This window comes from Patagioenas fasciata, chromosome 3, assembly GCF_037038585.1.
Source record: "Patagioenas fasciata isolate bPatFas1 chromosome 3, bPatFas1.hap1, whole genome shotgun sequence".
Lineage (NCBI taxonomy): Eukaryota > Metazoa > Chordata > Aves > Columbiformes > Columbidae > Patagioenas > Patagioenas fasciata.
Window position 1 is genome coordinate 115037179 of NC_092522.1, and position 26006 is coordinate 115063184.

The window sequence follows — 26006 nt, forward strand, 5'->3', positions numbered from 1 at the left end:
CTGTGTGGGCAGGGCTGCTCCAACGTCTCTATCTAGTATGGGCATGACTGGCAGGAATACACTACTCCTGTGGAATGTCAGTTACTGAAGGAAACAATTATCCTTTCTGAATATTCAAAATATGTCAAAACATTCTTCCTTTCTCCCTTTTAGGGCTCATCAAAGCTGTGAGTGTGGCAACATCATTCCACCTACTCTGGAATATCTGATTCACAGGCCTGTCTCTTGCTTGACATTGAACCTTGTGCAGCCATAGCCGACTCATCCCTTTGTAAGAAATACAGGCAAAAATTGATTTTTCCAACCAAAGGGTGTTCTGGTCAGTATGCACCAACATTACATTTTTTTTTCCTCTTCAAAATAGGGTGCCCATGTCCAAATTTCCTGTAGCCCTGGACTGTTCTCATTACCAAACTGTGCAAAGTGTGTCTAGGAGGGGGCTAGCTGACCCAGGCCAACAGCATGTGAAGGACTATCCTAACAATTTAATAGCGTAGATGATCACATTCTGGAGTCTGTACTTGGATCTTGACACTTTAATTTACTAGCAGAGATAGAGCCAGTGAGTAGTAACAACAGGATCACCCAGTCAACTGGTCTGATGGTATATCATGGACTATTATGTCTCACCTTGCTTCCCTTTCATAGGGTTTGCCTAGGGCATCTCTACTAGGAAGACATCCAATCTTGATCTGAAAACATCAAGAGACAGAGAATCCAACCCTACTTTTGGTAAGTAGTTCCCAGGATTAATTGCTCTTACTATTAATAATGCATGCCTGGGTTTCTTTGTATGAATTTGTTTGGCTTCAGCTTCTAGCTCTTGATTCCTGCTATGCTTTCTCCACTAGATGAAGGAGATCTTTTGCATATGGTATTATCTTGTTGTGGTGGTACTTGTATACTTTAATCAAGTCATGTCTCCGTCTTTTTGATAAGGTAAGCAAAGCCCTTCCAGGCTTTCACTAGAGAGAGACATTTTCTCTTATCCTCTCTCTGACCTGTCTCCAACTTTTCCCATTTAAAATACAGGCACCAGAACGTTTTGCACTAGGCCAATATTAGTCTTACCAGAGCAGTGAGGAGAGATAAGATCAGCTCCTCACTCCTACTCACTGCTTCCTTGTTCATACATCCATGAATCACATTATCCCCTCTTGCTTTACATTAGGAGCTCATGTTGCCGCCCTTAAATTCAGTCTTGATTTCCATAGCTGCCTGCTCTCTACACAATAGGTTCCATTCCCTGTTCCTATAGGAGTGCCTATAGTAAGACGTATCTTAGAAACCAGATCTTCTGCGCTGTCTGTGTTATAATGTCCTGATAAGATTCTTGGGTATGAAATAAAGAAAATAACTAAGAATTTTTCCTTAGAAAATGAATGACAAAATTCCCTTTAATGTTGATAGAGTAGGATCAGCTCATGGCATTTGTTCACCGATATACACCCATAACTAAATTTTCCAGGTCTGCAGAAGGTGAAATTCATGCTGCTCTAATCCTTTTTTTCATATACAAGATTTTGTAACTGCCATAACCAGTGAACACACGTCAACTGCTTCCCACTGCTACTGACAGTATTTTCTCATCTTTAAAAAAAATAATTCAAGTCTAACCTGTCTTTCCAACAAAGATTTTCTGCTCATTAAAATCTGAGAATTGCTGCATGGGTTTCAGCCTGATAGGCAGAAAGTATCTCATTCATCCCAAAGGCAAGTGTAGCCTACATGGCTAAGCCAGCATTATGAAGTTTTTTAAGTCAAATCAGAGCTATTCTTTGAAGGACTGTGATTGTGCAATCATCAAGCCATTTTTCATGCTGGAGAGAAAGACACAAAGCAAACTGATCTGATGCATTTTAATAGGTATTTTTTAGATATGTAGAATGAAAGAACAGCCCTGAAACTCTTACATGAGTGATCCTTACATCTTTGGTCTTGCTGATTTTGATGAGAGTTTCTACTCAGGAAAGGATTTCAGGGTTTGACTTGTGCTGATATTTTTTGCCAGTGACTTTTTCCATGTAAATATGAAGTTTCATTGATGTTATAACACCAAGAAATCAGACTTGTAGGCTCGTTAACAGGGGAAAAGCATCTAAAAGTCTGCAGATTTTTGTGGCTAGCCAAGGATTACAGTAAAAACCCAACTATAATACATAGTGATGCTTGAAAAAAAGAAAGTACATTTAAGTTCACATGGAGCTGTTGATTCCTGTGCACAATATGCTTTATATCATAGCGAACGAGCTCACAAGCTCTGCCATTGAAATGGGACTTGCCCATTCTGAGGAATGCTACAATTTGTGTCTGAAACTACTTTTAGAGACCACCTGTGATTAGTGTTGATGTATCTGTCAATGTTGGATGTTCACATGAAGTTATATGGTTATTATTCCCAAAGAGCCGGGCTGCACCCCGCAGTGCTCTGGACACTTCCCCAACCCCACGAGGCTTTGATGGCTCTTGGTGAGGGCCAAGAACAAGGTTGGAGTGTTTGTCGGAACTTGTATCTCTACAATGTGCATCTCACCATGGTTGATTTGTGTCGTCCCACATCCCTGCAGCACACCCATCATTGCAGCATGAGAATGCCACTCAGTGATGTACTAGACTAGCCAGCTACCTGTCACATGCATTTTGGGTGCATGTTTGAGCCAAAGAGAACTTGTCCCTCTTTGATGGCCAGTCCAGCCCGTTCCCATGCAGGCACGTTCTCCCTGCACTCGCTAAAAGCTCAACACAAGCAAGAAGTGTCAATTCTGTTTTACATAAACACAGCAAGAATGTGACCATGAAAATCTGTGTTAATAATAGTCTGGCCGCAGAGTATTCTATCAGCAAAGGGTGGGTTTTTTTCTGCCAGCCCAGCCGTCACTGTCCCATGGCTGGTGGCAGAAGGTGTGTGAGCCCGTGGGAAACCTGACCTGGGGAGTTCCCAGGCAGGCGAGAGAAACAAGGCCACATTGCCCAGGTATCTGCTGGGAGACTGCTCACACACCTCATCCCACTAAATACCATCTTCCAGAGTATTGGTGTCTGCTCGGGCTTTGGGAAACAGTTAGAAATAGTGGCTGGATTCTTCTAGTTGCTTAAGAACTTGGTGTCATTGCTCCAGTGAGAGAGCAAGCAAAATAACCAGACACAAAATTACAGAATCACAGAATTATTTATGTTGCAAAATATTTTTGCGATCATTAAGTCCAGCTGTCCAGGGATGGTGACTCCTACCAGCCTCAGCCATGCTCAGGAAGCCGGCAAGTGGTCTTCTGTAAGGGATCATGTAAAGAGACTAGAAAAACCTGGCCAGCAGAGGTCAGATATGGATTTGAACAATTTGAGAGAAAAAGTTCTTCAGAGACATTCATTTGGCTTGATATTGTTCCTCAGCATTTGGGGATGGAGTGTTGTTTGGTGCTAGTCTGCAGATCTGGTCTGCCTGCCCTGGAGACATTTCAGTTCACTGCTGCGTGTGATTATATTTCCATCATGATGGTATTTGCTGTGTTTTACTTCCTAAAGACATTTTTTAATTTAAATCTCATATTTTGACTCAGTGATGAAAATAAGGCTATGTGGTAAGTCATAATTTATAAACAAGATGTATAAATTTCCCTGCTTTCCTCTGTTCTTTCTCTTTTTTTTCCCCTTGTCTCCCTTTTCTTTTTTCTTTTTAATTTTTGTTCTTTTTTCTTCTACTTTCATTTTTCTTTCTCTTTTGTTATTTTTCATTTTTTTCCTTTTTTAAATTTTTTTCTTTTCTCCTTTCTCTTCTTTTTTCCTTCTTTATTTCTGTTTCCTTCTTTCTTTCTTTGATCTTTGTATGTCTTTGTCTGTCTTCTTTCTTCCTTTTCCTCTCACCTGAATCCCCATTTTTTCCTCTCTTTCTCCCTGTCTTTCTATTTCTCTGCCTTTTTCCTTCAGGCTCATAGGCCTGTTCTGTGAACTTGGGTACACTGGATGACATAGTTACACCCACAGATTCACCCTCCCTAAAACCATTCACAGTCGGACTTGCCGCTGCACGTTTCTCTCCTTTCTGAAGCTGAAGAAAATTGCACAGAAAGAACTGAAACAACCCAGATTTACTTTCCAGCATCTTTCATCTGCCACAATAACTGAGAACAAGTTATTCTTGATTTATGTATTCTGCAGATACAGAGGGCAGCATACACTGCACAGAGGTGGAAACTGGGGTGGGTTGGTCACGAGTGATAAATACCCTGTGGCTGTTCCACAGCGGCTGGGCACCAGAAGGGTGGTTCTGGCATCCTGGCCAGGGTTGGGCAGTGCCTGGACACCCCCCAGCAGCACAGACACGGCTGCTCGGCCTTGGGGCTTGTGGTGCTTATGGTGCTTCTCAAAGTTTTGCTTGAATGTATCCCTGAAGAAAATGAAGACAAAGTGGTAGCCTAAGCATCCACGTTAATACATAAAAGTGGCAGGCAGCGGTGAATATCGTCGCTAGAAGCCAAAGTGATTTACTCGTATCCCCAATGACAGAAGTGAAACTGCTTCTGATCTACAGAATGGTTTCCTTTATTAATACAGTAACTTCCATCTTATCTGCAGTTCTTTATTGAAATATCTACCAGCAATAGTTTTAAAAATCACATGGCACATTTGTATGGCAGCTATTTCCTACCTGCTTCAGATTCAGCATCTTTTCTAAGGCTGTAGGTGAGCTATTGTTGAGGAGCAGAGTACCCAAGCCAGGAAAGAAAGCATAGCCCTGAGTGAAGGGCTGCCCTTGACAGCTGCTTGCAGTTTTCATCAGGAGCATCCTAACAGGAAAGGTATTTGTTCAATCTAAGTTTCCCCTCTAAACCATGTTTTGTTTGTGTTATATAATTTCCTGACCTCAAGAATTAGAAGAATTAAGAGGAATTAATCTGGAAGAGTAGAACTCCTGTGAGAGTTTTTGTTTGGTTTTGTGTTTTTGTTTGTTTGTTTGTGGTTTGTTTGTTTGGGGTTTTGTTGTTGTTCTTTTGTTCTGTTTTGTTTGTTTGTTTGTTTTGTTTTGTTTGTTTTTCTGCTCTAAGTCACACTTTCAGAACTTTATCTCTCAGAAAGGAAGGTTCAACACAACTAGGAATGTTATATCCTGACATTTTAGAGCTGTAGGAAGTTCAGGGTGAGAGGGGATTAAAAGAATGACAGGACGTGTTGGCTCCTGGTAGATTGGTAAGCAGGTCTCATTGCAGAGAGCTCAAAGAGGAAAAGCAGGTAATTCCTGCTTCCAAACGTCATATTATTCCTCTGAAAATGTTATATATGCATATGTACTGTCCACAGACTTCAATCTACATTGGGACTACTTTTTGTGAGTAAAGAATTGCTCCTCTGGAGACCTTGCAGTCCAGGTAGATAAGAGGGATGAAAGCCAAGGGAGGAGGCAAAGTCATCAGCAAAGACGTGTGCTGGTCAGCCAGGACAGCCCTGCTCTTCTGCACTTCCAGGCTGGTCTTCTGTGGGCCATGCCTGAAGAACACGTGAGGTCCAAAGGACCTGGCTAGTAATAAACAACTCCTGGTTGCACGTAAAGGTCTGAAAATTGCGTTTTTAAGAAATGCTTGAATCACTGGCTTTACTAATACAGCATTTTAAACATAGATCAAATACTTCAGTAGGGTTTAGATAGTATCTTATGTCTCCACTAACAAAGGCTCTAAGTATGTGTGAAAACCAGGTAATATAATTTGCAGAAAGAAACATCTCAGTAAATGCCCAATTATACCATTTAAACTGTTCTTGCTGGAGCCCTGGGCTATACTTGACTGCTTGAATTTTTGTAAATCCTTGACATTACAGCTGCATAAAACCATGCCAGGAGCAACATTGGATCTGTCAACTAGAGAGGGAGGCTTCGTTGTCTGAAATTAAAGATGCGTGAAGCCTCAGATAGCTTTTCGCTTTCAGCTGCCATGCTTCGGTGTTGCAGAGCCTGTGTGAGAGATCCAAAGCCCAGTTGTTGGATCATACCCTTTACTGGTGTAATATTCACAATGCGTATCAATAGTACAACATGTCTGGATCATGAAGGCACAGCAAAGACTCATCCTGCTTGTGAGTTTCTTCATGTTTTGAGCTCTGGACAAATCAGTGAAGCCCTGCCAGTCCAGGCCAGTGGCTGAGTTTCAACTAAATTGATTGCAAGAGTTTCTGGTATAATGCTAGATGTGTTATCTGTATAATCATGTAGATCTCCTTTGTAGTGCACTCCTCAACATGGTTCTGGCTCTTTAACACAACCAGAAGAATAGCTTCTTTTCACGGTTACAGAAGTACTCCGAAGGTATCTTCAAGCTGGGAATATTCTCCTGAAAATAATCACACGGGTATGACTACTCCACCTTCTTTTTGGGAGAAAAATAATATTGCTTGCAGAGAAGATATTGACAGGAGAGTCAGAAATGACCATAAACAAAAGGATTTTTGCCCAGATCTCTGCATAAGCTCTTCCACCTTCTCTGCATTTTTAGAGAGATTAGGAAAAAATAAAATTCAGAACTTGCTTTTTTCAGTACTCCCATTAAACCATGTTTTCTCAGTCGAAACACCTTCTTGCTATCAATTTATCAAAATTGAGCTGAAAAGTAAATATGGCTCTTTCAGTGAGATTTGCAATGGTGTGCCCTCGCTTTGGTGGTCATAAAACAAAGAGGACAAATATGCTTGGACGCCAAAGATACCTTGACATATTTTTGTCAGAAGAGACACAGCATTTTGGGGATGCAAAGTAATTTCAACTGTCTTCCTAGAATTCCACGCAGACGGAGAGTAATGATAAATCTCTCTGCTTCCTTGCCTGGTTTAGGGTTGCTGCACGCTGTTTGAACAGCTGCACTTGTCCCATCCCTGAAGGTGGCTGCAAGTCAGTGGAGGAGGAAGCAATCCAAGTCTATATCATTCTAAAGTGACAGACAGATGAGTTATTGTTTTTGTTTTGTTTTTTTTCCCCTGATAAATCCCTTGTTTCTGTTAGTGATACTGATCATGCTGTCATGACCGAAGAGTTTCAGCAACTCATCATAGTGCTCAGCTCATCTGTCATGTAATAGAAAAGTTTCTCTTCCCATCCTAGTTCAAATTTCCTAATATTCAAATCTCTCTAAACTCCCTTTAAACCCTGCAAAAGTCACATCTCCCGGAGAAAATTCCACTGCTGTGTGGATTCGGTAACTTACTAGTTACAGCTTTCCTGCAGTTTCCTAATTGGAGGATTCCTGTGAAATGATTCACTAAATACGTGATATGTAGTCCCTTCTTAGAGGGCTCGCATAGAGTAAAAACTGCATATTTGTAATTTTTTTCCCATATTTAGTAACCTTAAGGGTGTAGTGTTCAAAGCCACTATTTATTACCAAATTCCTCAGGTAATCTAAGAAAGCACGATTTCTTACAAGAGAGGGAAGTGTCTTCAGTCTCCCGTCATGTTGCTACAAGACTAAAGTCTGAGTAATTCCCCACACAGTGAGAACACCTTCATGCCGAATATTCTTGCAAAGGAACCTCTAAAACACGCCGCTTACTTGCTCCAGGGGACTTTACTAATTGACAGTGGAAGTTGCTGTGGAGCCGCATTTGGTTCCATCTATGAGTGGCATAAGACAGTGAATTCAATCATGTTTGGTTGGGTCTGTGTTGGTGCCACTGAGCCGGTCAACATCCCCACATTTGGACATCTCCCAGCCCACTGGGCTCACTGCTCACTGGCTTTCAGCTTCACTGTGTCTCACTAAGACTCCTCCTGGGATGTGTCAGGCACAGGCCCAGGTAGAATCAGGTTCATCTAAATTTCAGTGCGTAAAAACGGGTTTTAGGCTCTCTCTGCCACCTGTGGTATCAAAGGACTGCTCTGAGTGGGTATTTTTTGCATTCAAAGGGGAATGTCAAATAAGAATAGAGGTATCTTGCGATTTCTTATTTTACCTATAGTGACTTTAAAGGACGGCCAGAAAAGCAGCTGAGACTTAAGCAATGTAGGTTCTTAGGGACGTGGTTTAGTGGTTGACTTGACAATGTTAGGTTAATAGTTGGACTCAATGATCTTAAAGGTCTTTTCCAACCAAATGATTCCATGAATATATGAATTTTACATATCTGAATTTAAGTGGCATTATATCCATCATCTCTGTCTTTTAGTCCTTCATGGAAGCAGAGGCCCACAAGCCCATTTCTGCTGGACTTTAGGATGCTCACAGCTTCCAGGCAGGACATCTTGATTATATAAATACAGAGAGCTATCCAGGGAAGCTGGCGAGCTTATGGACCCAAGAGGGTCTACAGGAGCATATGGCAAGTTAGCACTTACACATAGAGGCAAGCAGGCTTTGCATGGGTTTTGTGGCTTTTCATCTCAAAGACTGAAAAAAAAGAGGTTCAGATGGTTTAGAAAACAAACTTTATGAATGCTCCACTGTTTCCACCAGCTCATCTGCTGGAGGTCAGCAGACACAAAAACACAACAGTCCCAGATGAGAGCAGATCCTCTCATTCATTCCCTCTCTGCTTCTCCTTGATCAGCTCCAAAGGGCAACCAGACTCCCTTCCCAGAAGTTCACATCTGAAGAACTTGTTTGCACCAGGCAGTGAACAGCTTTTTTCTCTTTGTCCCTTTCTTTTAAATCCGCAGAGGATCAGCAAAACCCCGTAGCTGCTTCAGTGCCATCACATTTTCCCTCCTCCTGGAAATCTAGCTCAAAATCAAGGCTAAAAAATGGCAAAGCCTCCCCACCACTTACATTCATAAAGTGACATTTGTGATGCAGAGAGTATGTAGACTCCAAGGTAATTTCCACCAGCTGAGGGAACAGAGGGAGATGCACAAACTCCTGGGGGAAAGCTGAGCTAGAGGGATAGACGTGGCATTTCAGTGTTTGTTGTGTTCTGAGGGCAATACTGACTATTGAATACTGGTTTTAATACAGTCATCTAAAAACCTGCAGAAAAGTCATTTTTCTGTAAAAACCCTTTGGTCAGACACTGATTGGTTTTTCTACATGTATACTGAATATTTATTCAGTTTAAAGAAACTGTGAATGTATAGGCTGCACAAGAAGACATGAAGAGGCTTTTGCCTAAAAACTTATCAGAGGGTCACCAAAAAACCCCCAAAGTTCCAGTTTTAATAAAAGAATTAAAATAAGATAACAATACAACTGTACAGTTTGTTTTACAGTGCATTTCACATATTTTTAAAGTCCGTGTCAACCTAAGAAGTCTCCAAAGACTTCAAAGCCATCTGTGCTGTGCCCTATTAAGTACTGGCAGTATAAATATTATGGATATTTACTTCCTGGCACAATCATTTGGGTATTGGCTCTTAAATGAATGAAAATTCTAAACTGAAACCCATAATCACATCTGCATTTCAAAGATGTTTTAAAATGTGAATCTGGATTCAGATCTGAAGTATACTGCTATACCACCAGAGTGGACTTGCTATAGCTCCCAGCATAAATGCCCCATACACTTTGGAACACATTGTGTTTTAAATCAGCAACTAGAAAGCAAAGCAAAGGGTATTTCTCAAATGACTTACATAAATTCATTTGATGCATTTTATATGTAGAGGTAAACCTTTTTATCCTATTCTGCAGTATTTTATTTGTTTAACAAGTAAAAGGCTATTTTGCATGATAAAAGAAAGCTAAAAAGACATGACTAACCAGAGCTGACCAAAGCTGGAAAACAGGAAAGCCACTGGGGGAAGAGAAAAAAGGAATTCTAGTTATTTTACATAACAGATGGCAGCATAACAGAAAGCAGCTGATGTTGGTAGCCTAAGGGAATTTTCCCGTGTCAGAAGAAAATTAAAATTTAGGATATACAGAACCCCCCATTAAATCAGTTTCATAAAAAGAGTGTTTTATTTACATATACATGTATAGACATAGACATATACATGTATACAAACTTGCATGTAGTTGTTTAGACATCTGTGTTTGGAGGGAAGAGAGACTAACAATCACAGCAGAATTGTATTTTCCTTGCCTGCTACACAGTGGTTATCGCTTCTTTCTTTGGAGCACCTTGTTGCTCTCCTTCTCTATCAAATTCAGCCTTTTCCTTCTCCTCTCACAGAATCACGGAATGTTAGGGATTGGAAGGGACCTCGAAAGATCATCTAGTCCAGGGCTCATTTCCCTGTACTCCCTCCCTCCTACAACTCCATTTTATTCTGCCACCGAATCCTGTGTCCCACATACACTGCACCCTTCATTGCACCATTTTCCACGTTGCTCCCCTGACTGGAAATACAGCCTGGAAAACAAATCCAGCCTGCAGATCCCACCAGGCCCAGACCCATCGAACAACCAGTGCTGCACCTCACCCCCTCACGCTGCCTCTGCATACGCAGGGAGCTCTCAGGGTGATTTGTGGTGTCTGTTCAAACCAGGGATGTTTAATGTATGACCTTTGGCGTCTGTATATCTTGCCTGGGCAATTCATCCACTTTATGGCTCGTTCTCAGTGACCGTTTTTTCCCATGAATGGTGGCTGGAATATTCTCAGCAGTGGCATCCCTGTCCCGCTCTGCACATTCACAACTTGTCCCACTACCCCCACACCTACCCTTCACACCAGGCTTCTGGTTTATGGCAGGAATAAACCAAACCACCAAGGCAAGTGACTTGATTTGCCTCAACAGAAGGTCCTATGGAGTTAAGTACCATAAAAGCCGACTAAGTTATCCGAATATGAATATCTTATCGAAACAAGATATACAATGTACAAAGGAAAATAATTTGCAATGAGGAAGGTCTGAATACAGAAGAGAGAAAGGAGAACATGAATAATCCCCTGCAACAGCATGGGCTAGTGCTGCTTGGAGGCTGATGGGATCAAGTCATTTTGGGCTATGTGCATATGAATATCTGTCCCTGTGTGAAAGGGATTTATGGGCTGCCACTTGAAGCATAAAAGAAAAATATCTGTTGATCCTGTGCCACTTGATCTGTCACTGAACATACCTCTGTTATAACTGTTAACATAATGAGTAGTGATTATTTCTCCTGAGTACATCATTGCACCAAAAGAGAAAAGTGGATTTTATTAACTGGTTTCATTATTCACTAAAATCTACATGGATGAATTTCCCACGCGCCAGCCTAACTCCACCCTGTTGCATCAGTGTGCTATTTTTTTCCCCACTGATTCGACTAGAAGCAAATCAAGGCCTGAGATCTTTGGAAACACCGAGCCAGAGAAGGAAGCTTTGCCTTGTTGAGACTAATTTCTCTAAGACTCAAAAAAAAAAAATGAAGTTTTAGCAGCCTCAGAAGGAAATAGATGGGATCAGCATAAGAATCTTCATGTCAGAACTCCTAAATGGGAAGTTCTTCTTCCATCCACGTCCTAAGAAGTGGTCTGTTGAACACTGTGCTCAGCGTCATTTTATTCCCAAGAGAGGTTTTGCCTCTGTGAGTGTGATCCAAGATCCTACTTGTTACTGAGATAAGGGAAATGCACAGGTAGCTGTTGTAGCTTTCCCTTTCTATTATTTGCACTAAATATTCCATTTCTTTATTTGCACTAAATATTCAGTTTCTGTATTTGCACTAAATATTCATTTTCTGTATTTGCACTAAATATTACTCAGTAAGTAGCTTGTGAGCAACAAACTGATCATACACAGGACTCAGAGATTTTTAATTATTGTAATCTAAAAGTTTGGTGTGGAGCAAAGAGAGCTAAAATTGCTTTGACACACTGTACCTAAATGTACATTTCCAACTGTCCTTTTCTCTTACTAGCCCACAAAATAATCCTCAAGGCATTTTCCATAACTGAGACCAAGAAGAGAACCAAGGAAGCCCTGTGAAGACCACTGAGGAGCAGGCAGGCCAAACCTATTCTGTGCAAGATGCTCAGGCTGTTTCTGAGCTTGTATTAGGCTGGTACAGGAAACTTTGGGGGTTTTGGTTTGGACTTATCTTCAGCATAGTCAAGGAAGGTGATGAAGGTGATTGTTATTATGAAACCACAAGAAGATATATTACCTCAGTATTCAAAATTTTAGGAAATTTGGATGAAAATGATGTTAATTTTCTGGAAAGGAGGAGAAGAAGAAAGCGTGAGATGGACTATTTTGAAGAGTTTCTCAGAAATACTAGTGAATTCACTGCTTAAAAATGTTGAGGATCAAATTCTGCTCTTAAGACACAATATAATCACACTTGCTTGACAGATGAGTTTATGGCGATGGGAGCTGGTGAGCATGAGCCAACATCAGATGTACATGTATGTGGAAGTCCTTGAGAAGCAAGGTTTTCTATGAAACAGGAAGAGCAGAGACCAAGTGGAGCGGTAGAATATTTAGAAAAAGAAAAACCATGAATGGGAAATGAAAAGAAAACAAAGATTGCATCCATATCTGACAGGCTCCATGGTGTATGTGTGTACACAGCGAGTCTCAGTGGCCCTGGAGTCCTCAGCTAAGTAAGCTGGAGGGCTCCAGAGCAGCACTGATGTGTAAGTGAGCCATTATTTCTCATCAGCAATCAGAGGATTTGCTCCTTTTTTTGCTCCAGGCATTTTTTATTTAGCAGAGTACTGGTTTCTAGCAGCAAAGCTGCATGCTCTGTGCAAAAGTCATAAGCTCCTCCAACACAGATACTATCACCTGTGGTGTGTGATGAAGATGGAGAAGATGGGGCCAACTCACTGAGGGTTCACCAGCATCTATGGTCTCACATAACCCTGGGGAGTGTGGGACTAAATATAAGCAAAGGGACTCAAAGTAACAAACACGGTTAAGACTCATCCTAATGGTTCTAGATTTTTACTTTTATAAAACCAAAGATTGTTGCCTTTATAAAACCGTGTCACAAGCTCGCAGAGTATTTCTGTTTTGATATCACCTGAAATACTGTCCGGCCAACATGCTTAGAAGACTCATCTACCACATGTGCTGATGTGGGCCATGGTTCATTTTACTTCTGTGTAAATAAATTAGACAATTTGTATTTAATTAGACACATTAAACTGGCGCATGCCCAGGGATCTCAAGGCCAACAGCATGGGATAGCCCACATCCATACTATTAACCTCTGGTAGCCACTAAAACAAGGTGCCACAACCAAACTGCTGGGAATGGTCCTTGGCCCATACTGACTCCTGAGTTATGGGCCTGGCCAAAGCCATGCCAGAGACCACTCAAACAGTTTCATGGAGAAATAGTCCCTGGAACTAATTATTTATGTCATACAGATTTAGCCTCTCTTCTGTCTATGTATCACAAATTGATTGGTGAGGCTTAACACGCATCAGATTCTAACTTCACTCCACATTCTCACTCACTAACAGGCATTAGATATTTAATTTTTCAGAGTATGTACCACACAGGAACCCCCTCAGGCACAAAGGCTGTTCTCTGCCTGTTGTGTACATGAATTTACAATTAGCGTATGTCAGCTGACAGAGGATCACATGCAGAATTCAGTGTTCAGGGACACTGTGTGGATTTCTGATTTCTGGGAAACTCTGGTCCATAAATCAAAGTAGGACTTAGACTCTTCCATGTGAGCAGTACTTTCTTTCCAACATTCAGAGCAGCATGATTCAGACAGGTACTTTGCTTCAGCTGCTCCAGAAAATGCAGACAGGAACAAATTGGTGGCTTTATCTTCCGTGAGACGGGAAGGTGAAGTACTTTCTACATAGTAACGGGAGGACTCTTCAGATGTTGCATATTTAAGGTAGAAAACCACCACTGCAATAAGAGATGTGCTGACAAATGCAGACTTAACTATAAAGAGCTGCAATGTGCACTGATGAGCTCTGTGGTCTCCAATCTGCCCTTAATGCAATCCCCTGAAAGATGTGAGAGGCTAGACAGAATGCGTGAAGCTTAAATGAAGTCAAAGGATCTGATCCTACCCCAGATTTCCTGTGCTGTTTTAGGCTGTTTCACAGAATCACTGGGGCTGGAAGGGACCTGTGGAGACCGTCTGGTCCAACACCCCTGCTCAGAGCAGGGTCAGGATTTTCCCATCTGAGCTGCATGCTGAGTATTTATTTGCTTCAGCAGTTCACTGATGTCTACGAAGACCCCTGAGATTCTTGAAAGGAAAGTGTTGCATAAGTAAAATGCATGTGATAACTATCTAGATATTTATCTATGCAACTTTGGTACCTGCAGGCTTAAGCGTGTGTGTGTGTGTGTGTGTGTGTGTATGTGTATAGAGATGCATCCTTGAGGATGTTTGCATGAATCAACACCCTTGTAACTGCTCACAACTTCTATTATGGTTGCTGTTATTATTTATTTGTGTTATCACAGTAGAGCTCTAGGTTATAGAGTTAAGCTCTCTTGTTTACTCCTGTCTGGATCCTCAGCACTTGTCATCCTGTATACTTTTGGTTGTCTCAAGATCCCTAAGAAAAGAGGCACCTAAGAATCATAGAATCATAGAACAGTTTGGGTTGGAAGGGGCCTTCAAAGCTCATCCAGTCCAACCCCTCCTGCTTAGAGCAGGGACATCTTCAACTAGATCAGGTTGCTCAGAGCCCCGTCCAGCCTGGCCTGGGATGTCTCCAGATATGGGGCATCCACCACCCCTCTGGGCAACCCTGGCCACTGTTTCACCACCCTCATTGGGAACCTGACTTCTGAATAGGAAAGGGTCCGATGCTGATCATTTTATCAGCGAACATCTTTGGAAATGGCACCCACAGCCAGATCTGCAGATCTGCACACCCTGGTCTGCCAAAACAAACCACAGTGCAGAGCACAGGCCGTTGCAGAATGCAGCAATAAACTGGGATGTACTTTCTAATTTACTTTTTCTCATGAACAAACAATTGAAACATACCCTTATGCATCTGATCAGAGTGAATCAGGCCAACTAAGCAAGTTTAGTCTAGTGAACACTATTCAATGTGGATCCTAAAGAAAATCTCCTCTAAAGTATACTGAAAAGCTGCAGAAATGAACACTGTAAAGGCTGCCATCTGGGCATAGTGGTCCACATGTGTGTATTTGAATGGGATGGAAGAAGAATGAATATTATTTTCCTGGATTACTGCAGAAGCTTTACACAGAGTTTCAGTTCTCACGTTGTACACTCCAGCTGCCATCACGGCTGTTGTGCAACATCTGTAGCACCATCAGTCAAAGAAATCACAAACAGTCCCTGAAATGAGGAGCATTGTAAATAAAACCAGCACAAGAAAGCATTTGAAACATAATAATCCTGACGGCTCTACGCAGATATTAATGAGACCACTTGGGATTGCTGTCCATGCGACTGTGGAGGAGCTGATGTCTGTGACACTGTTGGACATTTGGGTGAAAACAAAGTAGGAATGCAAGGAAAAGGTCAAACAAGCAAGGAAAACCTTCCAACTGGGAAGGTGTTTGAGTGTGATGGCTTCCAAATCCAGTCAGCAGTTTAACAGAGCCATCACATGCAGCCAGTTGAACCAAGGGGTCTTGATTTTGTTTTTAGTGAAAAACTTTATGAGAAGATCGTTGTGAAATAGCGATGGCTGGCTCTGCTAAGTCAATGCAGTACAGCTGGAGCCTAATTTAGGGGTAATGAGCTGAGAAATGGCAAAGACAGAAACTATGTCTGATTCTGAAACACAAACAGCTCTTTCTCTTCTGATGGTGTATCATCTTTCTGACTTCTCTGTTTCTTTTCCCTTTGCTCAGCTTTAATGAGTGACTCTGAATTATTTCCACTATGTCACAACTGTCACAGGTGTTGTCTTCCCATTTGCTTCTCATTTCCATTATTACACCCACTATTAACATGCATTAGAATGGCTGCTCAGATAAATCCTTTGCAACCCTCTGTATAGATTAGATACTAAAATCCCTACTTTATTTAACATGTTTAGAGAGATCTATGTTCCTTAAATGTGTTTTATCTGCTTCCTGATAAATGACACTACAAGATTTTAATCTCCTAGTAAAATAACTGTTCCATCAGATTAAGCAAAGAGCACTGAAAGCACTGAAAATTGGAGGGAGTGAATTTGTCCTGCATAGGAAGTGGAGAAGGTGACCTAACAGCTCTTCACAACTTCTAGTTCTAATGTGAAATCTCAATTCTCATTTCACGTCTCATTTCCAATGCTCCTCATTTGGGGACTGTTCTCAGAAACAAAAGCTGCACGGGCAGAGAAATGAAGGCGACAAACATCTTGATTTCAGAAGTTTCTAAACAGCTGAAAAAACCCCTGCACAGATTAGCAAAAAATAGGTATTGTTCCCCTATTACCATAATCTCTCTGCTCTGATATTGTCTTAATAAAGCCTAGACATCAGCTGCCACTTGTGATGCCAAAATCCCTGGAGAATGGACAACTCCAGCAGTTTTTCTGCTGTCATTTGGGGTTACCTACCTGGTCATCTCATGATGGACCTCTCTGTTGCTGGTCACCTAATGCCAAAATCCCCAAATTTATAGTTGAAACCTCTATTTCAGCCTACACGTAGTCATTTGAGACACCCTATATGGTTTAAGCCAGGATGAGTAACTTGGATGTCTCTGTGTCCTGACTGTGCTTGGGCACAGTGTTTATGAAAATGTCCCACCTCTCAGAAGACATTGCCCTGGGCCATGTACAGCCTGATGACAGCAGGTCTGATGTGCTGGTGGGATAACTGGAGCTCACCTGTGTGACCGTGTGTGTGTCACATTTCCCCTCCTCCAAGGAGCAGGGCAAGACGTTGAACCCACACAAGGGGAAATATTTTGGAGCTGCAAGGTGTTAAGGAAAAATATGGAAAAGTATGATTGTTTCTTAAAATCATACAGCCTTACGCTGTTTGGTTTATTCCCAGCAAGGAGCATGCGACAGGCAAAGTTACATCTTGAACACTTAAGTTCAACTTTGTACTTGAGTGCAAGTGTACCCAGCCAAATTGCTACCAGGCAGATAACCAGAACCTCCTTTAGCTTCCACCAGGGAAGCCTGGATTACCAAAGTCCCTCCTGTCCGGCTTCTCCTTTCCTTTCTCTCCCGCTCCTCCTTTTGTTTCACTTGCTACTCTGCTATTTCAAGGCCTTGCGTTTAGGTTTGCTTTTGAGCAGTAGCACTTCATTATCGGTTTTGCTGTGATAGCACCCAAACTCCCAAGGTCTCTGCTGTCACAAACCACTTCACTGGCTTTTAATTTCCAGGACTCACCTGGTTACTGGAGGGCCCAATGATCTACAGGGCTTCTGAAGGAAACATGGTCATAAACCCCTGAACAACATCAGCCTTTTCTGTATTTTGCACAAGCTTCATAAAAACCGTGTCAGATGAAATTATTTATAATCCTGGGCACTGCTCGCTTCTGGTTTGGACCCAGTCCTTCCAGTTTGCCTCTGCAATGAGGTCTGGTGGTTTGAGCACAGTTTAAGAGCCAGAGATTTTGGATTCCAGCTGTGCTACTAACCCCTTGTGTGGCCCTGGGTGAACCAAAGAACCTCTTAATGTTTCAGTCTCCCCATCTGCAAAATGGAGTTTGCAGCTCCTCTCATCTCCGTCCTCTGGATGTTGAAAAAGCCAATTAATTTACATGTGTGAGGAGCTTTTGATGCACAGAGTGCTTTATAAGTGCTGAGTGTGATCACAATGATTAAGACCATCTACAGAGCTTGTGCGTGAGGTTGTTACTTGCAAGTCTTTGGGAAAGAGAAAAAGGTGACAAACACAAAGCAAAAGGCAACTTCTTTTTGGAAAAAAAATGGCAAACTTAGGGAAGGAGAACTTCCCCAGGGCAGGGACTAAGATGGAAGTGACGTTTTGGAGCCTTTCAGCCCCGAAGCTGCCTGACCCACATGCTCTGGACATGAACATAGGAGTGTGCACAGGTACAAATTCCTGCTGTGATTAGGGGCTGAGGAGCAACTGAAGAGCCTCTGGAGCTGGCTCAGGAGGTCTCCAGGCATACCTAGAAGGGGGACAGTGTGCACCCCTCGCCCGTGGCAGAGCAGCACGCTCGGATTTCATGAAGGCTGTAATTTTGCCTGCTGCCGCCACTGGATCCTAATAACCAAACCGAGAAGGGAATTTTTACGCCGTCGAGGCATTCCTGATCCCCCTCTGCATCTAGTGAAAACTTAATAGCGTGAGAAAATGCCTTCCTGTAGCCTATTGTAAACCACATGCAGAACAGGAGCAGATGGAGGGGGCCTGTCCCCTGCCCCATGGAGGGGCTTTGCCGAGATGCTCCCTGCTGAAAGATGGAAGCAGAAAGACACTGCACCTTTGCAGGGTGGCAGTTTTCAGTCGATGAGGCCGAAGACAACAGAAATTGTAGAGGCCATGGGGTAATAAGTCTTGGTACTCTGAGGAATGTCAGTAAAAGGAGAGGGAGAGCTGCTTTTCCAAAGCCTTTCTCCCATACAGATGGTAGCAGTTAAGATTCCTGCAGGAGCCAGGAGCTGCAAAGTTAACACATCTGGAAGTTTCCTGATGCCTGAAGTCAGGCTGTGGCAAACAATGCTCGCTGGGCTGAGCAGGCTCTGCTTGGGTGCTTTTATTGCACTTGGACTGATTTCAAGCTCTGCTTCGTGATTAATTGCACTTTTAAAAATAAAGTTCAAAACACTTCCCAGGAAGTTTGGGGAAGGCAGAGCACTTCAGTGGCACCAGAAGCTCACTATTCAGTGGAGTTTTCATTACAGTGGCACCAGATACAGCTCGCATTAGCAAAAGCTTCATTTGACACAGGATTTCGCAATCCCATTTCATCATGGAGAGGATGCTGAGCAATGTGGTGTCTCTCCTCCTCCCAAGCCTCTCCAACATCTGACAGACATGGCAGGGTGGCATCAGGTGTTGGCCAGGCTCCCTCCTCCCATTTTATTTGTGCAGTTAAGTTTGGGGCCAGGCCAGGACTGTAAGTGTCATCTGCCCTGTGGAAATTATGGTAAGGAAGAGCCTTGCACCTTCCCAGCGTGCTCCTGCCCATCTGTCCCAGGGCCAACCTCACTCTAACACAATTTAAAAAAACAATGAGAATCTTTCAGGGGGAGGAAATTAGAAGAGCACACACTCGGGAGGCAAAATGCATTTCAGAGGACTGGAGCTACAGTAAGAGGCTTTTTTTGCCACACAATGTTGGAGAGGCCAGAGGCAAGACTGAGAAAAGGAGGATGGTGGTTACTATTTATCTTCATACTAGGATGGAACAAGGCTTGATCTTTTTGCTATAAAAATGAATATATATTTGTGCTAGAGATGCTGTTACTAATGACAGAGGTGCACAAATTACGCTGCCTGAGGGAAAGTGGTGTGGACTGAGCAGACACCTGGAAACCAGGGTCATGGTAACTCATTAACACGTAACGAAAGGGTCTGTGAGGGGGTGTTGCACATCCCTTACAACTCCTCTGGGGCATCTGTATGAGATAGCATGGACTAAAACTCACACATCCACCAAAAAATCCCCCAGAGCCAGTCACTCGTGTACAAGCTGTGCACAAGGCTGTTTAGCACTCTTTTAGCACCCAAAGATGCCGCAGGAGCTGGTGAGGTACCTGGTTTGCAATATTAACTCTGTGTTAGTGTTCTCTTCCCTGTGAAGGACAGAGGTTGTTTTTTGTACAAAGGTCAGTGGGATAAACAACAGAAGATGTGCTGAACCACTGGAAAATATCACAGGCAGCAAGCAGGGGAGCAGGGGGCTGCAGGCACCGCGTGCGTGTCTCAGCAGTCTCCATACACAGGACAGCACAGAATACGCAGGTTTCTAGGTTGGGTCGTGCCGGTGGAATGCAAACCCCACGGAGCCCTGCTGCAGTGAGGCATTGCCGCTCACCGCATGCTGAAGTGGGAAAGAGGTTGCAGATGCATGAGAACCAGACAGTAGATTTGTCATTGTGGGGGCCTGTGGTGGGCTCTCGGTATCCCTGGGCTTCTGGTGTTTACCTCTTCTATGTGGTATGTCTGAAAAAAACACCCAGATCGGTCACCATCAAGTTGGGCGTGCTGTTGGTTTATTTTACAACACATCCGGAGTGCTGCTCCCTTTCTCCTCCACCCCCTCTGCTTCCTCTACTAGACTGACATTGCATCTTGTCTCAAGTTAGGACCTGATTTGGCAAACAATTTAACTACTTGCTAAATTTTAATACACTGCAAGTCATTGTGTTGCAATCCCAGCTTGCTGTATGTAAAGCTCATCATGTGTGCTGATGCTGGCAGAAGGGCTGCATGCTCCAAAACGCCAGGACGGGGCTGTGCCTCCTCTGCAGAAGCTGGTTGGGAGTGATCTCTTCCCAACTCCTACCTCCAATGTTTTTTTGGCTATGATAACAGCAGTGAGCAATTCAGCTGGGGGAGCTCTGGGCCACTGTTTGCAACACTGTTGTATTATTTAAGGGTTTGTTTGCACCTCCCTTTTCTTTCATAATCTCAGTTTAGCTCTTTGTTTCATCTGCAAGCTCTTTGCTCCATTTTTGGAGAGCACCAAGCAGCCTGGGGCTGGGTGCAGAGTTGATGTCCTGACAGGTACCTGCAGGTCAGTGCAGTGACTGGAATGCCATCAGAAGAGCATGCTGGTGATTGAACGGCACAGTGTGTATGGCAGGCTGTGTGGTCACTATTTGCAAATGACAGTTTCCTCATCACAGAGTGGTTTATTTTTAGCTATTTATCCATTAACGTGAGGTCTGGAGTGTACAGGCCCTTGGATGGACAACACTCCTTCAGAAATGCTCCTCTGCTGCAAAGGGTCCAGATCAGAGAACAGTTTGGGTTTCAAGGGATGTTCAAAGCTCATCCAGTCCAACACCTTGCAATGAGCAGGGACATCTTCACCCAGATCAGGTTGTTCAGAGCGCCATCCAGCCTGACCTGGGATGTCTCCAGGGATGGGGCATCCAGCACCTCTCTGGGCAACCTGGGACAGTGTTTCACCACCCTCAGTGTAAAAAATTTCTTCCTCATCTCTAGCCTCAATCTCTCCTCCTTTAGTTTAAAACTGTTACCCCTTATCCTATCATAACAGGCCCTGCTAAAGTCTGTCCCCATCTTTCTTACAGGCCCCTTTTAAGTACAGAAAGGCTGCTATAAGGTGGACCTGGAGCCTTCTCTTCTCCAGGCTGAACAACCCCAACTCTCTCAGCCTGTCCTCCCAGCAGAGCTGTTCCAGCCCTCTGACTATCTTGGTGGCCTCCTCTGGCCCCTCTCCAACAGGTCCATGTCTGTCCTGTACTGAGGGCTCCAGAGCTGGACACAGAACTGCAGGTGGGGTCTCACCAGAGCAGAGTAGAGAGGCAAATTGAGATGACAGCATTAATAGAGGGACTGACCCAGTTCAGCACCACCAAAGGGCATGGATCCCATTACCCTTCTCTGAAAATCCCTCAGCTGAATTTTTGTGTGTGTGTGTGTGTGTGTTCAGCAGCCAGGCAGTACAGCCGAGGGGTGCCCAGTGGCTGGTACCCGCTGAGTGTAGGTCCAGCACCATGCACAGCTGAGCTGTGGGTGCTACCATCGTGCTGGCAATCACAGCAAAAATAACACCAGTGACTCCTCTGAATCCAGGTGCTCAGCTGTGGGCTTATTTCATTCAGTCTCTAGTTCGTCCCTTGTGTACTCTTTCCTTTACCCACAGCCCTAAAGGCATGAGTCTCTGTGGATTGAGGCTATATTGTATGCTGCTTTACATATATATCAAATAATAAATTAACAAGGAAGGGATTTTCCTGAGGCAGATCAAGCTTCTTACCAGAGGCATATATCAGCAATCACTGTACACATGTAAAATTGCAGGTGGAGCAAGCCCGCACATGGAAATACTGCTCTTTGCAAGCAAGAAATTACCATGCTGTTTTGTTTTTCTTTTTCACTTTCCTCCTAGGAATTTTTTTTTCTGCTTCCATGCTTTATCTTTTGACCAAATTTCATAGCGCACGGAGCAGAAGAATGTGCGTGGGAAACACTGGGCTGGCTGCGCTCCTGGCCCCACCGCTCGCCCTCCTCTCCCGCCGCTCACCAAAGTCACTGTCACACGTTTCACCTGTGAGTCACTAACATGCCTGGCTGTTCATGTTGCAGCTTGTAAGCCATTAATCCTTGTTCAGATAGGGTTGGTTTTTTTGCCCTTCTCCTGCTCTTTCTGATTCAGCTGATTTAGACGGCCGATGGCTTCCTTGCTTGCTCACGCTGCCGTTAGTCACAGCCCTGATGTTAATTCACCATCCTTCCAGGGGTGGGACAAGCGGATAGAGGTGAGTGTTTGTTAATCAGGGATGGGCAAGTTGCCCTGGGGGGAGTCAGTCTCCGTGAGATTTCATGGCACCTCAGAAGGGAGCTCCAGCTCTGCCTAAGCATTTCACACAGGAGGTGCTAAAAAGGGATTCTGGAGCTTTAGGGATAAGCGCGAGTTGTAGGTGAGCACCAAGACACCAGGGAAACAGGCTCTACTGGCTGTGTTGGAAGATGAGGAGCTATTGAGCAGGAAATGTTCACGCAGCTCTTTGAGAAATATATTTCTGCTTCTCAGGTTGATTGCAGAGAGCTGCTGCCTCTTACCATATTGTGGCCTTCAGATGTGTGGGGCTGGCCTGGCTGTGGGTAGAATTATAGAACAGAATAACAGAATGTCCTCAGTTGGAAGGGACCCACAAGGATCATTGAATCCATAGACTCAATGGACAAACCCTTCATAGAACAAACCCAAAATTCGCACCATGTGTCTGAGGATGTTGTCCAGTCTCTTCTTCAACACCATCAGGCTTGTGGCCGTGACACCTCCCTGGGGAGCCTGTTCCAGTGCTCCAGTACCCTCTGGATGAAGAACCTTTTCCTCATGTCCAACCTAAACCTCCCCTGGCACATCCTCCTGACATTCCCTAAGGTTCTGTTACTGGTTGCCAGATAGAAGAGATCATGGCATATATATCCATGGCGCATATATATATATCCATGACATATACATATAGATCCATGGCATGGGAAGATACAATTCCTGGCCTGTTTGCCAAGAGAAGACACAGTGCAGGACATGCTCGTTCTCTCTCTGGGTCTTATATGGCCAGCCCTTGGGCATGGCAGAAGAGGCCACTGAATGGCCACACAGGTCAAGATGGTATCCCCTTCTACAGCAGTGACCAAATTGCCCTGGGAGGAGTCTGAGAACAGAGCAAACAGGCAACCACTGCCCATTGCAAACGGTTTGCATCTCTGGGACTCACCATGCCATGGGGAAGTTTCTCTGTATTTAACCGAGCTTGGGGCATTTGGAAACCCTGTTTCAACAGTGGGAACTGCCTGCATGAACACATGGGCCATGCTGGGAGGGCCCCATGTTGATCAACACTAACCCTAAAAAGCCTCCTTTACCTCCTGTTTTGAGGAAGGTCTACTGCCTTCTTACCGACAACAATGAGAGTCCTTCCACCGCAGCACACAGAAACAAGATACCCTAACCACGCATTTGCATATTGTTCTTGATGTTTACCTGGGACTGCAGCCAGACGGGCACTGAAAACTGGTTTCCAAGACCAGAATTTGGGACAGCGATGATCTAATCTGACCTCCTGTGTAACCCAGGTCAGGGAGTTTAACATGGTAATTCCTGCAAGGGAAGGAATTAGTCTTCCTGGCTGTCCTGTGAACTCTGCTTAGACCAGTAATTTGTGGTTGAATTAGGTACATTCAGTCTTGAGTCTGAAGCAATGATGAGTTTTCATATCCCCTGGTGGACAAAGGTCTGGTTTGTTGCATTAGATTTGTTCCCCAGCTACATTCAAGATGTGTTCAACAGTTAGATTATAGGAACTATACCCCACACAATAGAGGTATAATTTGGACATGTACTGTTATATTATATTATATTATATTATATTGTGTCACTAATAGTTCAACTCTGCAAATTTTTTGAGTAAAAAGAACAATGATTACAATTGTGGTGATTTCCTGCAGATGACTGTGAGTTATTTGTGCACACAGTTGTGATTCAGAGGCTGTAGGTGCTGGGTGCAGATAATACCAAAGGAAGTTTATGAGTTCCTCCTCCACTTCACCTCTCTGACCCTGCTTCTCTCCTGCCTCCAATTCTGATATTATTTTGGTTATATGAAGACCTGTGAGGGGATGCTGGCTATGTTTCATGGGGTATTCACCTGTGAGAACTGAGTCACGTTCTCCCACAAGAAGTGTTTTTATCAGAGTATTTAATCTCTTGCATAATACGAGAAAGAAAGGCAAATGGGTTGGAGAAAGGAGAAGTCTAAATGTTCAAAGCCTCAGAGATCTCAATCTGACCCCACCACTTGCTAAATGACCAAAGGGACATCACTCTTGGCTGGAGCCTTTCCAGCAGAAAGCTGCTCCAGAGACTGCTCCTTGCCTGCCTCTCAAGATAAGTGAGTTAATATGAAAATATATTACCTTGAACATACAGCCATATGTGCATGTTTTGTATACATCTACATGCATACTTACTTGAATAATATATACAAACAGATCCCTGCATATACCTGAGCTACTTCAGTTTGAACTAAGAGCTTTCAGTGCCTCATAGCTTCCAGCAGAGGTGATATATGTGTATACATACAAACACACGTACACATACATCCATCAACTTTCCCTGTTTTCTCTGCCAAAGACAGGGATCCCTCCATGCCCTGTGCCTTTCAGCAGTAGGGAACAGGCATCATGTTGGGGCTGGATAGACCAGAGAGGTGCAAACATAAAACAAAGCTATACTGGTTGCTTGGGAAGGAGGAAAAAACTCTAATTAGGCAAATATACACAAAGGGTTCAATACTGCCCTTGGTATAGCTGTGCTCTCCTTTGGAGTCACTGAAAGCATTAAGTCCACAGAGTGAGCTGATATATTTTCTTCTGGCCTTTTATAGTTGCAGATTCAGTCACTTGTGTAGAACTCTTCTCCTTCCCATAAAACCATGTCTGCATTTTACCTAGCGGGTCAGCAGTGCTTGATCTGTGGCCTTTGGCATCTGTGCAAGCATCTGAGAAAACAAGCCTATTACCAGTTAGTTTAAATTACTAAAGCAGGACTTTTCCCTCCACCAAGACCAGCAAACCAGAAGAGGTTTTAAACTTACAGGTCCAAGAGCCCAAGAAAGATCCTGCAACAAAAGACAGGTAAGGAATGAATGGTGGGTGTCATCTGCTGACATGTTTGTCCTTATGCACCTTCTTCTAATTCTTCATCTCATTTCCCTTTCCATGGGCAAAGGGGGTGAGTGGGTCTCAGGTCGTCTGTATCTTACAGAGCACAAGGAAATCCTTGCAGTATGTGTCACTTATGGTATATTTTGGTCAGTAGGTTTTGCGGTATTCAAGGAAGGAAGTGTCATTTTATTGACGGTTGAAACATACTAAATAAAACTAGTCTGTGCTTTCCCCCTGCAGACACAACTTGTGGCTCAGTGAATAAGAAGCTCTCCTTAAAATAACAAGCTCAGCCTGGAGACTAGTTAGTGATCAGCTGGAATGGGTGGAAATCAAAACAACACTGTTGTTTTGGGCTTTTTTTTTCTTGGCAAGTGATGAATTTGCCTCCATATAGAATAATTCAGAGTCAAGATATTTTCCAGAGCTCTGAGATCACTCCTTTGCTTCTTCATACATCTTTTCTTTTACTTTTTTTTTTTTTAATATCAAACCAATAAGCAAGGAGCTTGTGGAGACCTGCTCACACAGTGAACCTGGAGAACAGAGGGGAAAACCCAAACCAGTATTGCTGCATCGCTAATGGGGCAGAGGCTCAGATAACAACTATGGCTGCTGGATATTTAGGTTCTGCATTTAACCCAACTTTCCTGGCTCCCTTTACAGCTCACATTTAAACAACAAGCACTTTCTCTTTCCCAAGGCTTTTCCTTAATTGGATTTTTGTTGTGCCTTTTTTTTTTTTTCTTTCTCATCTGTGGGTTATGAAACTTTAAAAAAAAAATACCTTGGAGGAACCAAAAAGAACTAGCACTCCAGAGAATTTCAAGCAGGAACTACACAGCTTTCCTAAAAAGCAATTTTACCTCTTACTAACAGGATAGAGAGGGGAGACGGGGAGCATTTTG

At 43.4% G+C, this 26006-nt stretch overlaps 1 long non-coding RNA gene across 1 annotated transcript; it reads left to right on the forward strand.

Annotated features, from left to right (window-relative positions):
• The first annotated feature begins 164 nt into the window (after positions 1-164).
• LOC139827779 (uncharacterized) lies at positions 165-23764 on the forward strand. The gene is made up of 3 exons (XR_011738716.1): positions 165-319; positions 649-732; positions 22460-23764. It is a non-coding gene; the product is annotated as an uncharacterized lncRNA (long non-coding RNA).
• Positions 23765-26006: the final 2242 nt, after the last annotated feature.